Source organism: Microcaecilia unicolor, chromosome 1 (assembly GCF_901765095.1).
Source record: "Microcaecilia unicolor chromosome 1, aMicUni1.1, whole genome shotgun sequence".
Taxonomy (NCBI): Eukaryota; Metazoa; Chordata; class Amphibia; order Gymnophiona; family Siphonopidae; genus Microcaecilia; species Microcaecilia unicolor.
Genome location: NC_044031.1, coordinates 263,464,573 through 263,481,885, shown reverse-complemented (window position 1 = coordinate 263,481,885; position 17,313 = coordinate 263,464,573). Strand labels below are relative to the sequence as shown.

The window sequence follows — 17,313 nt, the reverse complement described above, 5'->3', positions numbered from 1 at the left end:
TAGCGCTCTAGAAATGTTAAGTAGTAGTAGAATATTAAGTCAAAATAAACCTATAAGTAGCAGCAGCGGGATTTTGAACTGGGCTTCCCTGGTTGTCAGCCCAGTGTTCTAACTTCTAGGCTACTCCTCCAGCTCCAATATTTAGGCAACTACCTACAAAATAAAAGGTCCCTTAACATCGATCAAAGCCAGGGTTGTTTTTAAATTGTGTCTTTGCATTCCAAATTATCAGTGGTATGGCCTCTCCGACTATATGCTTCCTTTTGATTGACCTCCCTACGTGTAATTCCATCCCTGGATCCAGAGAATTCATAATTCTCCATCATCCTAATTGTAAAAAGATGGTAAAAAAAAAGTCCTCTCTACTGACTTCTCCCATCAATGTACTAATTGGTGGATTCTTCTTCCAAGATTTCGAACAACCAATATAAACGGAATTGCAGTAATCCCAATAAGGATAAAAGTAAAGACTGTACTACTAATCAAAAAACCGATAGCTCAAAATAGTTATGAATAATCTGAAGCTTTTTGAGTAGATAGAAAGATTTACTAACCACCTTATTTACCTGAGTAATTAGAGTGAGCTGACTAATTCTATTCCTAAAAGATTTGAAACTATGTCAAGAATTACCGTATTTTTCGGACTATAAGACACACCGGACCATAAGACGCACATAGGTTTTAGAGGAGGGAAATGGGAAAAAAAATTTTTCGGACTATAAGACGCACTTTTTCCCTCCTCAAAAGCCTAGGTGTGATTTATGGTCCGATGCGTCTTGTCCGAATGCAGGGCCCCCGATCTCTCTGTTTTCCAAGGTCCCCCCTCCCTCGCTCCATAATTCCATTTTGCAAGGTCCCTCCCTCCCTCGCTCCGTTTTGCAAGGTTCCCCCCTCCCTCTGTTTTGCAAGGTCCCCCCTCGCTCCCTCCAAATTTTAAAAGTTTTACCTGGTCGTGGTCGAGGCAGCAAAAAGCATGCACGCTGGGCGCGTCAGTCTTCCGTTCTGACGTCTCTCTCTGCTCTGTGCCCGCCTCTTGAGGGCGGGACCAGAGCTGAGAGAGACGTCAGAACGGAAGACTGATGCGCCCAGCGTACATCTTTTTGCTGCTGCTGCCGCAACCACGACCAGGTAAAACTTAAAATTTGGAGGGAGCGAGGGGGGACCTTGCAAAAAGGAGGGAGGGAGGGAGGGGGAACCTTGCAAAACGAAGCGAGGGAGGGAGGGAGGGACCTTGCAAAAAGAAGCGAGGGAGGGACCTTGCAAAACGGAATTACGGTGCTTTTAAAACTACATTTGGACTATAAGACGCACCCCCCCATTTTCCTCCCAAATTTGGGGGGGGAAAAAGTGCGTCTTGTAGTCCGAAAAATACAGTAAATCAGAGTTACTTATTTTAATAGTAGGATTATCTTTCAAGAAAGTTAAGGGACTCTCTTATCTTTATTCTTATCTTTATTTTAGAATTTGGGCTAAGTTTCTGAAAATTTCTTTTGAGAACAGAGGTCTAATTCTTTTCCACCTCTATAAAGTTTTAAAGACTTTCTTTATCACTACAGATGTTTTCATGAAGCCACATGCAAGTGCATGTGAGAGATGATCAGTGCATAAGTGACCTGAGGCATTTGCTCCAAAAAGTGTTCTTCATTGCACTGGCTTCCTGTTGAAGCCAGAGTGCTTTTTAAATTAGGTAGTTTATTATTCAAGATTATATATGGTTTGATACCCCAATACATGCTTTCTCTCGTCTGCTATTCAAAATTACAATTTCACAATATTCAAAATTTATCTTTATTTTCCTTTCCTAGTCCTCATGGGATCTTGTCAAAGAAATTGTGTTCTTGTTGGTTCGCATATCAGGCAGCTAGTCTGTGGAATTCTTTCCCTTTTACAATAAGCCATATTTTTAGTTATGACACTTTTAAGAAAGAGTTGAAAATGTTGTTGAAAATGCAAAACATCTCGTTACTATGTAAATATAACACAGTTAGTTTGTAGTGGATACCACCAGCTGCGTTTATAGCTGAAAAAAATAACCCCAGCAAAAAGCAGTGCTTCCAGGCCACATCTTAAAGGGGCTGTCGGTGTTGTCATGCACCCCAACCCCCGTGGGCCTGCCTTTACAAGTTCCTGGTGGTCCACTGGGTCCCAGGACAGGTGTGATCCCCAGTCACTCCTGCCCTCAGCAAAACCTTCCACAAAATGGCGCCTGTGATGCCTAGCCGCCATCTCACAATACTTCTGCTATGGGTCATGTTTTCTTACACGAGACGATGGCTAAGGGTAACCAACACCATTTTGGGGGAAGGTGCAGGTGAGGGCAGAAGTGTCTAGGGATCACGTCTGCCCCAGGGGTTGGGGAGATGGGAATTCTTTTGGGAGAATGACACTTCTGGTTGGTGGGGGAGTTAGAATGCTCATCAGAAGGGGTGGGGATGAGGAGTGGTGGGGTGGAGTCATGGTGCTATCATGTATCCAACAAGAAATGCCACTTTTAAGATGCAGCTTGGGAGAATCGGGCCATGGGTTTGAAGCCCAGTATTCCCAGGCTAATGGAACAATTCTGCTTGCAAGGTGTCTCGTAAGCAGCTTTAGTCTCTTATGATGGGATACCACAGGATAGTGATTCCTGTGGTGAATCAAGATGTGGTAAGAACTTGCTTTTGCCACCCCTTTACCTTCCCCCCCTTCACTTAATAATATTAACATATGGTTTATCAAAGATAAATCATGCCAAACAGATTTGATTGAATTATTTGACTGGGCAACCAGAGAATTGATTCGAGGTCACGCACTTGATGTAATCTACTTGAATTTCAGCAAAACCTTAGACACAGTTCCTCATAGGAGGCTTTGGGTCCTAACTTCAGCCTGTAAAGTGGTGAATTGGATTACAAACTGGTTGATAGACGCCAGAGGGAATTCACTTGGAGGCAGGAAAGGTGAGTAGCGGTGTGCCTCAAGGATCGGTGCTGGGGCCGATTAAGTTCAATATATTTGTGAGCGACATTGCCAGAGGGTTAAAAGGTAAGGTTTGCTTTTTTGCGGATGATACTTTGATTTGTAATCAAGTGACACCCTGGAGGGAGTGGAAAACATGGAAAAGGATCTGCAAAAGTTAGAAGAATGGTCCAATGTTTGGGGACCATTTGCATTTGGGGAGTAGAAATCCAAGGAAGCCATATGTCCTAGGAGATGAGTGGCTGATATGCATAGACAGGAAGAGGGACCTTGGGGTGATGGTGTCAGAGGATCTTAAAGTAACAAAACAGTGTGACAAGGCCATGGCCATAGCCAGAAGGATACTAGGCTGCATCAAGAGAGATGTAACCAGCAAAAAGGAAATGTTGATGCTCTACATCATTGGTGAGGTCCCATCTGGAGTATTGTGTTCAGTTTTAGAGGCCGTATCTTGCTAAGGATGTAAAAAGACTCGAAGCGGTTCAGGGGAAGGTGACAAAAATGGTGTGGGGTTTGTACCAAGAGGCTGGAAGACCTGAATATGTATACTCTAGAGGAAAGAAGGGACAAGGGAGATATTATAGACTTTTAATACTTGAAAGGTATTAATATAGAAACAAATCTTGAGTCTTCCGGTGACGTCATGACCGCGAGAGGTTGAAAGGGAAATCTCTCCGGCTCCTATCTCCCCCCAAGAGCCGTGAAAAACATATAAATTTGACTACAACTCTCCGGGGTTCGCGGAAGAAAGAGCTACAGTTCGGGCGATTTCCTCTTTGTCTTGCCTGACATTGAAATGGCGGCGAAATCCGCCCCGAAAGACAGACTCCGTGGCAGGGTAGGAGAGGACAAAATGGCGCCGCCCGCAAGCCCGCCCGGATCGTCGGTCTCATCGGCATGGATAGCCGAAATTACAGCAGAAATGAGAACAGTGATGGAGGACCTACTGGATCGCCGGTTAGCCCCGATTGACGCTAAATTAGAGCGCGTACAGACGCAGCTTATGGAGCTGTCGAAAGACTGTGTGGCCTTTCAATCGCGAGTCTCGGAAGTGGAAGACCGCGTTGCAGTGGTCGAAGGGTCACAAAGCCAGATACAAGATCAGTTGCGGGCGCTGGAAAATAAAGTGGAGGACCTGGAAAACAGGTCGAGAAGGAACAATGTACGTCTGGTAGGGCTCCCGGAGAGTATCCCGGAACGGGGCCTGGAGACTTTCTTAGCTACCTGGATATGTAAAGAACTACAACTCCCAGAAACGTTAGGGCCGCTTCGCATTGAGAGAGCCCATCGGCTGGGTCAGAAGAGTGCAGGAGCTGGCAGGCCAAGAGTAATCATCCTGAGATTTTTGGACTATGCCCAAAAGCAAGAGATCTTACAGCGGTTCAGAACCGGGAACCCCCTGATCTATGAAGGAGTGACAATTAGATGTTTTCAGGACTACTCCGCCGGCGTAGCAGCAAAACGGCGCCAATTTTCGGAATTATGTTCTAAGCTGTTTCAGAGGAAAATAAGATTTGCGCTGCAATACCCTGCAAAGCTGCGGGTCACCTATAAAGGTACCACTAAGATATATGAGACTGCAGCAGCCGCCCAAGAACTTTTAAAGCAGCTAGAAATGGATAGACCAGAGGACGGCTGAAAAAGGAGTGGAGCTGTCAGCAGAGGAAGGCAGACCAGAGCATGAATAGAGGATGATCTGGAGAGTTGGTATATCAACGGGCGCCCACGGGCGTAAGAACTGATCTAATGAGGAATGTTATGGGATATGTTTAAAGGTTAAAGTTATATGAGTTTGTAAGTTAATAGGTTCAGACTTACACAGGAATGTTTAATAGAAGAAATAACAAGTGGGTGGTATTAAGCCTTGGTTTGGAGAATAGTTGGAGCCTGCCCGGAGGTTCTGGGGGGAGGAGGGAGAGACGTAGGAAGTTATGGTCCCAGCAAGTGGGTCCGGTTCTAAGGGTTTGGGGAGTGGGAGGGGGGGAACGGGGATGGGGAGGGGGGGGAGGGAAGGAGCGGGAAGGGAAGGGGTGAGATTGAAGCTAGGCCTTTGGGAGTCGGGAGTAATCGCGGTTAGGCAGGTCCCTTTGTATGCTTGGCTGGATGGGAGTCAGATAGGTAAGCGGGCACTGACGATGGAAAAAGTCTGGCTGGGGATGCATGTTACGGAGGCTGGCCAACGAGTAGCTGGTGGAGAGCGAACGGGGGGGAGACAGAGGCTGGGATGTCCCCTCCCACAATTATCGCAGTTTTCTGCAATATATGCCATTTTGGTTAAATTTGAGGTATGGTGAACATTGTAACTTGGAATGTAGGGGGGATAAATTCACCTATTAAAAGATCCAAGATCTTGCAGCAATTAAATAGACATCACATAGACATTGCATTGATACAAGAGACGCATTTGTCGCAGGCAGAGCATGCCAAACTTAATACGTGGTGGGTAGATAAGTGTGTAGCGGCGCATGCACAGGGGAAAAAAGGTGGAGTGGCCATTCTGATCCGTAAAGGTGTAGCACTGGAGATACGCCCTCTCTTAGTAGATGCCTTGGGAAGATATGTTTTATTAGAGGCCACGGTAGGTATGCAAAAAGTACTTATTGGTAATATCTATGCCCCTAACAACTACGACAAAAAATTTTTCCAAACGATAACTAACTTCCTCCTTAAGCAGCCACACACTGAACTCATAATAGGGGGCGATTTTAATGCAGTTTGGGATCCCTCACTAGACAAATCAGTCCCAAGCAACTCCGCGACATATCATAATAATAGAGGTCTACTGAAGATGAGCCAGTTATTAGACCTGACGGATGTCTTGAGGGTACTTCATCCGGGTATGAGGGATTACACGCATATGTCACGGGCTCATTCAACACAGTCGCGTATTGACTATATTTTGGTTTCCAGTCAGATGTTTGGGGAAATTGTAAAGGCAGAGATAGGGCCATATGTGATATCTGATCATGCATGGGTTTATATGGAGTGGAAGCCACGTGGCCAGGCTCGAAGAGACAGAAGATGGCAATTCCCCATAGAGTTCTATACGGACCCCATACTAAAAGGGCGCTTGCAGGCTAGCTGGGTGGAATACACGACACAGAATCATGAACATCAGACAGACCCGGTCTTATTCTGGGAAGCCGCAAAGGCTGTGCTCCGGGGGGAAATTATTAGCCACGTGCACTATGTTCGGGTTACCAGGGATAGGCAGATACTGCGATTAAGTGCACAGCTTTGTCGCGCGAGGATGAGGTTTGGAGACACACATACGGCAGAGGCCAAACAGCAGGTGCTGGATCTACAATCAGCACTGAACGAACTCTTGCATAGGCGAGCACGCAAGTCGCACATATATTATAGATACATGCTTTATAAGCACGGTAACAAAGCAGGCAAACTACTGGCCAAGCTTCTCAAACAAAAAGGGGGTGCCAAACATATTCTAGCCCTTCGAGGGACGGGAGGAGGTCTTAAAACCGCAGACAGGGATATCTGTAATATTTTTCAGACCTTCTATAAAGATCTTTACGCCCCCCCCAGAGGACGAGGGTCTGGGGAGCCAGATGTACCTAAATAACCTCAATTTCCCCAAGCTTACCCAACGAGAGCGAGAACAATTGAATCAACCATTTACGGAAGATGAGGTGCATATGGTCATAACGCAGAGTCCTTTGTTAAAGGCCCCAGGCCCGGACGGGTTAAGGGCTGAATTTTACAAAATGATGGGGGAGGTTATTGTTCCGGATCTATCTAAATTTTTAAATCAGATGATAGATCAGAAAGCTATGCCGCTTGACCTGAATAGAGCACAAATTATAGTATTACCCAAACCGGGGAGGGATACATTGGAGCCAACATCATACCGGCCCATATCTCTGTTAAACTATGACACTAAGTTGATGGCAAAAATATTGGCAAATAGATTGGCAAGAATTCTGCCCCGGCTGGTACACGAGAGCCAAGTGGGCTTTGTGGGGGGACGAGCGGTAAGCAAAAATTTGAGGGCGATCTTAGCATCATTAGAGTATGGGGAACGCAAGGGTCTGGCGTCTCTGCTAGTCAGCTTTGATGCTGAAAAGGCCTTTGATAAGGTGCATTGGACATTTCTTTTTGACACGTTGGAAAGCTATGGCTTTTCCGGTAGGTTTATTGAGGCAATTCAAACCTTATATGCCAACCCAAGCGCCTCGATATGGGTCAATGGAATAGCTTCGGCGAGCTTTCCTATTAGGAGAGGAACTAGGCAGGGCTGTCCCCTGTCTCCCCTCCTTTTTGTGCTGGTGCTGGACCCTCTTATCCGTGACATTATGGAAAATCCCTTGATTAAAGGAGTGAGCATGGGCCGACAGACATTTAAAATTGCAGCTTTCGCGGACGACCTTCTCGTTCACTTGACCTCCCCGAAGGTGTCTTTAGAGACGCTACTGGAAACGTTTCGGGAGTATGGAGATTACTCAGGCTTCAAGATCAACTTGGATAAGTCTGAGGCACTGGCATCCCCAACGATAGGCGCAGAGGAGTGGGGGGAAGAGTTTCCTTTACGTTGGGCAATTCATTCTTTTAAATATCTTGGTATTCGTCTTACGATGCAAACAACAGAACTACATCGGTTAAACATTAAGGCCCTCTTGGATTACACTAGAGATAAATTGGACTCTTGGAGGGGTTTACCCTTGTCTTTAATGGGCAGGATTCATTTGATACAGATGGTGGTTTTCCCACGCTGGCTATATGCCTTACAGACCTTGCCCATACGTCTAACAAAGAAAGATCTAAAGCATATAAATCGCTTGTGTGGCCAATTTTGTTGGGCCGGCAAGAAAGCAAAGCTGCAGCAGGGCTTGCTGGTGGGAGGCTGGAAACAAGGGGGCATAGGGTTCCCAGATCTATTCCTATATAATCAGGCATGCCTGCTGCGACACGTGCGAGATTGGCTTGATTTAACACAGTACTATACGCCGGTACACTTAGAACGGGCATGCCTAGCGCCACATGACATGATTGCACTGCTCCACCTACCCCGAAATAATATACCCCCACATCTTAGGAACAGTGTACTGTTCAATCCTCTCCGGTTAACATGGCAGTGGTGGGTTGAACAGTTGGGGGGACATCCAAATATTTCAGACCAACTTCCGATTGTGGGGAATCTAGCGTTTGAAGCGGGAATGGGTAACCCAATATTTCAGAATTGGGGACAGCGTGGTATTACAAAGATGAAACATCTGCTTTCGGAACGGGGGGGTCTAGTGTCGTTCGCTGTCTTACAACAGAAGATAGGGTCTGATTGGGGAAATCATTTTGCTTATTTACAAATTCAGCACTATATACAGGCAATGCCCCAAGAAGCTTTGAAAGGGCAATTGGGGGACAAGATACAGGAGTTTTTCAGGGATCTGGCGACGGAAAGACATGCGATATCTGATTTATATGGGGCCCTGGCTCGTAGGAGGCCGATACAACAGTATGAGAAAATTAAAGTTAAATGGGAGCAGGACCTTGGGACTTCATTGGCATCCTGGGATATAGTGGCTTCTTTGAAAGGGATTAGACAACTAGTTACAGACGAAAGATTGAGAGAGTGTGGGTATAGAGTTATATTACGGGGATATATGACCAAAGTGCAGCTGGCCCACATGCAAAGGTCAGGGAGTGATACCTGTTCTAAATGTGAAGTAGCTCCGGGCACGTTTTACCATGCTCTTTGGAAATGTCCTAAGGTTCGGACATTTTGGCAGCGTGTCCGAGGCCTCTTGGCGCGGCTGGGTGTCAAGGTCCAGGGTAATGAGAGGCAATTTTTGATCGACCAGTCCGGGTCTTTTGCTCCCAATAGAGCACCGGCGACCCTTCTAGGGAGGAAGCTGTGTTTGGTGGCTCGTAAATGTATTATGCAATACTGAACTTCCCCGGAGGCCCCTGCCTATTGGCATTGGAGGAACCAGGTTCATCTCCTGGCTTCTTGGGAAGCCCGAGAGTCTAAATCCTCAGTTAAACGCCGACAGCGCTTCCTTCAAATCTGGTCTCCTTACTTACAGATGTTAAGCCCCCGTGGGAGAAGTCTGCTCGTTAACTCTGGCTAGCTTCCACAAGGTGTGTTGGAACCGAAGGCGGTTACTCCCGATAGAAATATAAATATGCTTATCTGGGAAGGGGAGGGGTGGGAAGGGCGGGAGGTGGGTGAGGGAGGGGAAGGGGGAACTGAGGTATGTTAAGTTTACATTATATAACCTTAGGAGTGCAGTACTACGATGTAAGAGGGGTGCGTGACAATACTTTCTTTACTCTGGAAAGCGCTGTAAACTTGTTTTGGTCAAATCTTAGCAGTATGGACCGGTGAGCCGGGGGTGATAATAGACACCTAATTTGGTATGACAGTTTTTCTTCAGCAAAGCCTCTGGCGGTTACACAGGTCCGCTTGAGAATGGCAGTAAGGATCAGCAGCAAGAACTGCTCATTTAGTAGCCTTTCTGGATGCCGGAGGTATAGGTATGGGGCCATCAGAGATAAGGCCCTTTGCCTTTGCACTGTACTGTTTTATTCGCACAGAAGAGTTTGTTATAAAACATGTTTATTTGTGTTTCTTTTTCCCCTGATGTACTGCAAAATATTTTCTACTATGAATATGTTGTAAATTAATAAACAAATTTAAACATAATATAGAAACAAATCTTTTCCAGAGAAGGAGAAACAGTAAAACTAGAGAACATGAATTGAGGTTGCAGGTTGGTAGACTTTTTCACAGAGAGGGTGGCCAAAGACTGGAATGCCCTCCTGTGGGAGGTGGTAGAGACAAAAACGGTGACAGAATTCAAAATGTCATGTGATGAACACCAGAGGATCTCTAATTAGAAAATGGGTGGTATAAAAAAAACCCTAAACTTAAATGGCTGCATGTGTGTGGATATGTTGTGTAATGCTGTGAGGAACTAGGGCCGGTGCCAGGCAAATTTGTATGGTCTGTGTCCCGCATATGGCAATCCAGTTTAGGATGGGCTGGAAAGGGCTTTGACAGCAACTTCAGTGGCTGGAACCTGACAACAGTGCTAGGCAGACTTTTACGGTCTGTGTCCTGCAGATGACAAGACAGGGAGGCTGGAGTGGGCTTTAACAACAACTCTAGTAGCTGGAACATAAAGACAGGGCCGGGCGGACTTCTATGGTCAATGTCCCAGAAACACCAAAGAAAGACCGTGATCAAGTATTTTGCATCACATTCATTTTTTATTTCATCATGAACTGATAATGAGTGGTGACAGTTGGGCGTACTGGATGGACCGTTTAGGTGTTTTATCTACTGTCACTTTATCTACCGTTACTATGTATTTCTGGTATCCTTAGTTAATTCATGCTTTATTTAAATCCTCCTCCTACCCTCTTCTGTTAATTTAAATTATCTCTAGAATTCTGTTCCTCCATGTCTCAAAAGGTCCCCCATAAGTTCTCATATGTGGGTAATGATTATTATCTGAAAGCTGCAGTCTTAACCGTCCTAGCAATTTTTTCTCATTTTATTTATTTAGTTGACCACCTCTTGTGTCTGAGATAAACCGTTCTGCCTCCATTTCACTGCTGTCATGCTTTTTGCACCCCTCTGCTGGTAGTAGGACATAGCTGAACCTGATCTCAAGTTCTACAAACATACAGCTCTCTCATCTCTGTGATCCTCGTACTGTATCCAGCCTCACCTATTCATAGCACCTAGCGGTGCTAGCCTGCCTCCCCATCAGTCACCTTTTTTTTTTTTTTTTTTTTGAGAAATGTCAGCTGAACAGAGAGGTTTGGGGAAGAAAAGGGGAGAAACTGGGTCACGTGATAGTAGCTGGAGAGTGAGGACGCACGCTTGGAGAGCTCCTGGCTGACATTACTGACGATGCAGTAATCCATGTTTATTTCTTTCGCTTTCACAGCTGCTTTTAATCCCCATGTAGAAAGGACGTGCCCTCTCGGTCTTATCCAAAACAAAAATCGCTAAGATGACCACTGACGGGGCGAGAACACTGAAAGCCACCCAACAGCCTACCATGCTTCAGTGTCTGTCTCCCCAAGATGGCGTTCCCCGCCTAAGCCTGCGTCGCCTACCACCTCTTCTTTGAGTGACATGGTCGGGGACTCTGTTCCAGACCCTATTGCTCGATCTTTAGATCCGTCGTTGTTGGCGATTCAGGAAGGAAATACGAAATTAGTGGCACAGCTCACAGATGTTCTGAAGGACTTAATTGGGGGACGGATGGAGATGCAAACTGTCGCAGACCACTTAGACCAAGTGGAACTTCGAGTAGAAGCGCTGCAGGATGATTTCACCGGGCAGCGGTGGCTGGGGAAAACTTTTCACTCCTTTGTGTCCTCCTGTAGTGCTGGGGTGCTAATTTTGCTTAACAAACGATTCCCTGGTATAGTGTTACTCTGCTGGAAAGTCAGTGCGGGTTGGGAAGTAGCAGTGGAAATTGCGTTGGGTACCTTTGAATGCTGCCTGGCATGTGTCTATGCTTCTAATAGTGGGCAACTTGAATTTCTGGACACTCTTGGGGCAACTGACCACGTGGACGGCTCTCCCTATTATTCTAGGAGGGGATCTAAACTTGGTTATGTCTGGGGATTGGGATAGATCTGCTACTAGTTGTGTGGGTCACCCAGGGGCGGGGGATAGTAATGAACGGTTTTTGCCAGTTATTACACTTATACCTTGCTGGACGTGTGGAGGTTACAAAACCCAGGGGTGAGAAATTATACTTGCTATGCAGCGGGACTGAATTCTTATTCATGTATTGACTACTTTTTATGCTCACTTCAGTTGTTTCACTCCCTCTCTCACTTCATTATCACTCCTGTAACAACCTCTGACCATGCGCCTCTGCACACCTCTGTTCAGGGGGCAGTGCCGGGTTCCCCGGGTGTATCCCTATGGAGATTGAACCCTGTGGTTTTGGGCCATGCTCCTTGTGTCCAGTCTATCATGGAGGTGATACAGTAGTACCTATGATTTAATGATATCCCCAATATTGATCTTTTCATAATTTGAGATGCTCATAAAGCAACAATCAGGGGTGAATTTATCCAGTATGGTTTTTATTTAAAGAAGCAAGGCCCATACCATTAGTATCATCATGACTGATTTACAGGAGGTGCACAAGGATTCCCAGACAGCTATTTCCACCCTGGCTTTGCTACAATGTAAACAGAGATACCATGAATATTTGGATGAGGAGCTGGAGACACCATGAATATTTGGATGAAGAGCTGGAGACCATCTGTAGAAAGACCAATCAAAAATTTTACGTTTTTTTTTTTTTTTTGGGGGGGGGGGGGCGTGTCAAGATGGTGGTGTGAGGCTGTCAGCAGGAAGAGCTTTGCTTACCGTTTTGCTGGCTTTTTGAAGTTCTTTTCTTTTTGCAGTGATGCCACACACCAAATGAAAGGGCATTGTCGGCCAGGTACCCTAACCGGTTCGGACATCTTCGCCTGTCCAGAAAACGGAACGATTTGCCTTCAGGATGCCCGCCCAGAATACTGGCGTGAGTTGTCCTGCACTTGTGCCAGAGGATGGAGCCTCTGGAACCTTAGGACTTGACGTCACGCTTTCTCCGGTGATCGACTCTCCTCTGTGTGCAGCAGCTACTGCTGCAGTCTGCAAACAGAGCCCCGTTCCCGAAGCTGGTCAGAAGCCCTGTGATGAGGGTGTGACTGTTGGTGAAAATGCTGTTGGGATAGAAATCCAGGGAGCAGATGGTAATGGCTCCCCCATGGAGGTAACTTTGGAAAGAATTTGGAAAACCATGAAAAGTTTAGAAGCAACGGTGATGAAATCAATGGGAGAAATGGTGAGTAAGGTAGATTTGTTTGCTACCAATATAGAGCAAGTAAAGACTGCATGTACTGTTCAAATAGATCAAGTACAAGGTGAAGTTAAATCCTTACAAATATTATCGACTGCTTTGATGAAAGATAATGTAATGACTGAAATGAAAATTGAACAGATGGAAAATCAGTTTAGAAGATTTAATCGCTTCACTGGCTCCCGATCCGCTACTGTATACAGTTCAAGCGTCTCCTATTGACCTTCAAGTGCACTCAATCTGCAGCCCCCCATTACCTCTCCACCCTCCTTTCCCCTTATGTCCCCACCCGTAACCTCCACTCTCAGGACAAATCACTCCTATCTGTACCCTTCTCCACCACCGCTAACTCCAGACTCCGCCCCTTCTGCCTTGCATCACCTTATGCCTGGAACAGACTTCCCGAACCCATACGCCATGCGCCCTCCCTGCCCATTTTCAAGTCCTTACTCAAAGCCCATCTCTTCTCCCTTGCTTTTGGCGCCTAACCACCTTCCCCATTCATGATACCTACACTGACTACATAGTTTACTACCTTTAGATTGTAAGCTCTCTTGAGCAGGGACTGTCCTTCCCCTTGTTTAAAATTGTACAGCGCTGCGTAACCCTAGCAGCGCTATAGAAATGCTAAGTAGTAGTAGTAGTAGTTTATAAAATTTGCCTAAGTCTCCTGAATGAACTGTTCTAGACGTATTGAAATTTACTCCTGAAACTATTCCTCCATTGAACAGAATTTACTATATTTCCTCAAAAAAAGATACAGGAGGACAATCAGGAGCACAATATGTTGGGAAAAACTTAGATTTACATAATCTTTCAGATTTTTTGGAACATTATAATATGGAAATTATGGAACATATAGCTTTATTTATTGCTTTTGTATTTGAGCAAGATTTGAATGTGGTTTTGAGAACTTATTTCCGGTGTTCTCAGGCTTAATTTTTTGGACAAAGAATATGGGTTTACCCTGATGTTACTAAGTCTACACAAAACTGCAGGAAATTATTCCTAGTTATGAAACAGGAAACCAAAGATTTTGCTGCTACATTTTACTGAGTTATCCATGCAAATGCATTATTAAGTATGCTGGAACTAAGTATGTGTCCTTTGCTCATGAACAACTTAGGACTTTTCTGGACTTGAAAAAGTTAGTTTAGAGAACTGACTAATTGAAAACATAGCAGGTGTTTTCTCATGCTAAGTTATATCTACTACGTCCCTCTCTTTCAGTTTTTGTGGTCTAACGAAAAGATAGACGTTACCTAAGATATAATTCAAATTTCTGTTTATTCCTTCTCTGTAACAAGTGTGCTTTGCTTGTGTAATAATTTAATGCTAATAAAAAAAATTATGTTAAGGGGGTAAAATAGATAAGATCCTGGTGGCTTAATTACAGCAGAGGGTAGCCCAACTGGTAATAACTCAGCTTTGAGCTCCTTCAGGGAATCTGGTACACCATAAGATAGATATTGAGAATCAGTTTATCGATTTTTATCAGGCTTTATACACTTCGGAGCTCTCCACCACTGACGCAGATATATGTAAACATCTTCAATCCCATGTCTCCAAGGTATTCACAGATGACGAAGTTTGGGTTTTAGAGGGAGTCATCACTGAGGGGGAGCTCCTTAAGGTAATTCAGGATCTTCCACGGGGCAAAGCAGCTGGGCCTGATGGATTTCCACCTGAATTTTATAAACAATTTCATGTATTGCTGGTTCCTCTTTTTACCAGGGTGCTCGGTCGAGTACTTCTCATCGGTCAGAAGCCTAAGTCTTTTTCCCAGACAGTGATCACTGTGCTTCTGAACCGGGGAAGGATCCCCCTCAGTGTGGGTCATATTGTCCCATCTCACTTATCAACATGGACGTGAAAATCTTGGCGAAAATATATGCCAATTGATTGACTCTCCTGTTGCCTGCAGTGATTCACAGGGATCAAACGGGGTTCATGGGTAGTATCCATAGGGTGTTAAATGTTGTACAGTATTTTAACACCAACCCACACATCCCTGCGGCCTTTCTCGCCCTCAACGCCAAAAAGGCATTTGATAGGGTAGAGTGGAGGTTCTTACTGTTGGTTTATAACTTTTACTCTGTGGCCCCTATTTTTCCTTCGGGTTATTCAGGCACTGTATAGCTCCCCCATGGCCCAGCTTCATATTAATTGCACTCTTACCTCCTGTTTTCATCTGTATAGGGGAACTAGGCAGGGCTGCCCTCTCTTGCCTCTGCTCTTTGCGATTGTTCTCGAGCCTTTCACTCAGGCCTTGAGGGGGGTGGAGGCGATTGAGGGGGTTTGGATGGGTTCTGTGTGTCATAAGTTGGCCCTGAGTTCAAGCGATGTCATGCTAATGCTGACTAGTTTGAAGACTTCTCTTCCTTCTTTTATATCTCAATGTCATCAGTTTAATTTTGTGTCTGGTAATAAATTGAATGTGATTAAATCTCTGATTATGCCAGTTAATTTGCCATAGGAGGATGTCCAGCAGTTGCAATCCTTGGTACTTTTGTATGGTGTTTCCAGGGCATGGGGTACTTGGGGGTTACTGTCCCCCCTCATATTTCCCATCTTTACCCCAGGGCTTTAGCATTGGTCAATGAGGATCTCAATAGATGGTATCATTTGTCCAGATCCCTCAATGCTAGAGTAAATATGATTAAGATGAATATTACCTATAGACTGCTGTATCTGATCATGGCTGTCTGTTGCTTAGTGCCTGATCAATTTTTTGAAGTTACATCAGCGGATTTCCTCCTTTTTGTGGGCAGGCAGGACCCTGTGCATAGCCCTTAAATCCTTGATGCAACCAGTTACCAAAGGGGGCCTTTCCTTGCCGAATCTGAAACTATATTATTGGGCAACAAATTTATGTACTCTTTTTTTTTTTTTTTTCTTCTGGCAGAGGACGTCACTGGACCAACAATATATTGCCATGGATCGCTGAATAATGCCACCCCAGGACATCTGCTCCATACCTTTCACAGATTTGTCCCACATGCTAAAGCTTTTGGCGGCTCATGCCGTTCCTTGGTCAACTCTGCAGGCCTGGCAGCCAGTCACTAAATATTATATTGTAAGATGCGGCCTGAACTCTCCCCATTGGTGGCTCTCCGGGCTACTTCCTTATTTCCACATGGGCAAGACTGTGGATCTTGATTCAAGTGGCCACAGGATAACGGCTTTCATTCCAAAGGTCACTACTCCATCCTCATCCTCCTTGACCTATCCACCACACCTAACCATTATACCTCTATTCAGGAAATCTAGACTGCCCCAATTTGATTGACCGCACATTTTGTCCATTAAATTGTAAGCTCCTTTGAGCAGGGACTGTCCTTCTTTGTTAAACTGTACAGCGCTGCGTAATCCTAGTAGCGCTTTAGAAGTGTTAAGTAGTAGTAGTAGTAGTCATTGGATTGTTCACTTTGTTCCACATGGATCCCTTCTTACTAGAGTACAGGTGTTGGATCGATGTTCGGTGTCCCCTCACCCCTTTGTACTTAATCAGGTACATCATTTTCTGCACAAGACTGAGATTACCCGGAAGTTGAACCCTATTGAGTCGATCCTGTGGAAATCCTCTAATCACAGGGTATTATTTCTCTTTTCTACAAGGCTTTGATGCTTGTGCGGGATCCTCCAGCTAATCCGAGTTCTGCAACTGACTTTTTCAGAGCACCAGTAGGAAATGATCACCTTGGTCATGAGCAAAGTCTCTCATCAGGACTCCCAATACAAATTGCTCCACAGGACATATTTCACTTTGCACAAATTACATTTATTTCATCCCTCTGCATCACCTTTGTACTGGAGGAACTGTGGAGAGTCAGGTACCTTCTGGCATATATGGTGGGATTGCGCTAAAGTTCAGCCCCTGTGGGACACGGTATGGACAGTTGGTTATCAAGTCTCCTCCATTCCCGGTGCCCGGAGTTATGGTATGGCCTTGCTGCAGATCAACACGGGCAATGTATTTGAAGTCCCGGATAAGGAACATCTTTTCTCTTTTCTGCTTTTAGCGGCTCAACTGGTGTTGGCGATGCACAGGAAATGCCCGCAACTACCTACAATCTCAGATTGGATTACAAAATTACACTCCATTGCGAAGGGAGAGCAGTTCCGAGCACTGCTGCAGGGTCGACTGGCACAGTGGGAGCATTGCTAGTCACCTCCTACTTGCGTTCATTACTTCAGATCTGGCCAGTGGGGTTTTTTTTCTTTGGACTAGTATACTTTTGGCTGGGAAGTGTTCTCTTAGCAGTGTTTGGGTTTGGAGGTGGTTTTGTCCATAGTGCCTCATGACCTGGATTGGATTGCTCTGTCATCTTGGTATTTTTCATTTGTTTAACCTTGTGCTGTAAGGGAGTATTTCTGACTGGTTTCTTTTATCCTAAGATCCCATAATATTTGGTTGTGTTCCTTACTTCAGAGGGATACGTATATTGTAGCAAGCTGCTTTCATATGTTGCAGTTTGATACTTATAAGATATTCATGGCATCTTGCTAAGCTCACTGT

At 45.1% G+C, this 17,313-nt stretch overlaps 1 protein-coding gene across 5 annotated transcripts in view; it reads left to right on the top strand.

Moving 5' to 3' along the window:
* The window catches only part of TCAIM (T cell activation inhibitor, mitochondrial), a 115,740-nt gene that overhangs the window by 18,661 nt on the left and 79,766 nt on the right, over positions 1–17,313 (top strand). The gene's annotated exons all lie outside the window — the stretch shown is intronic.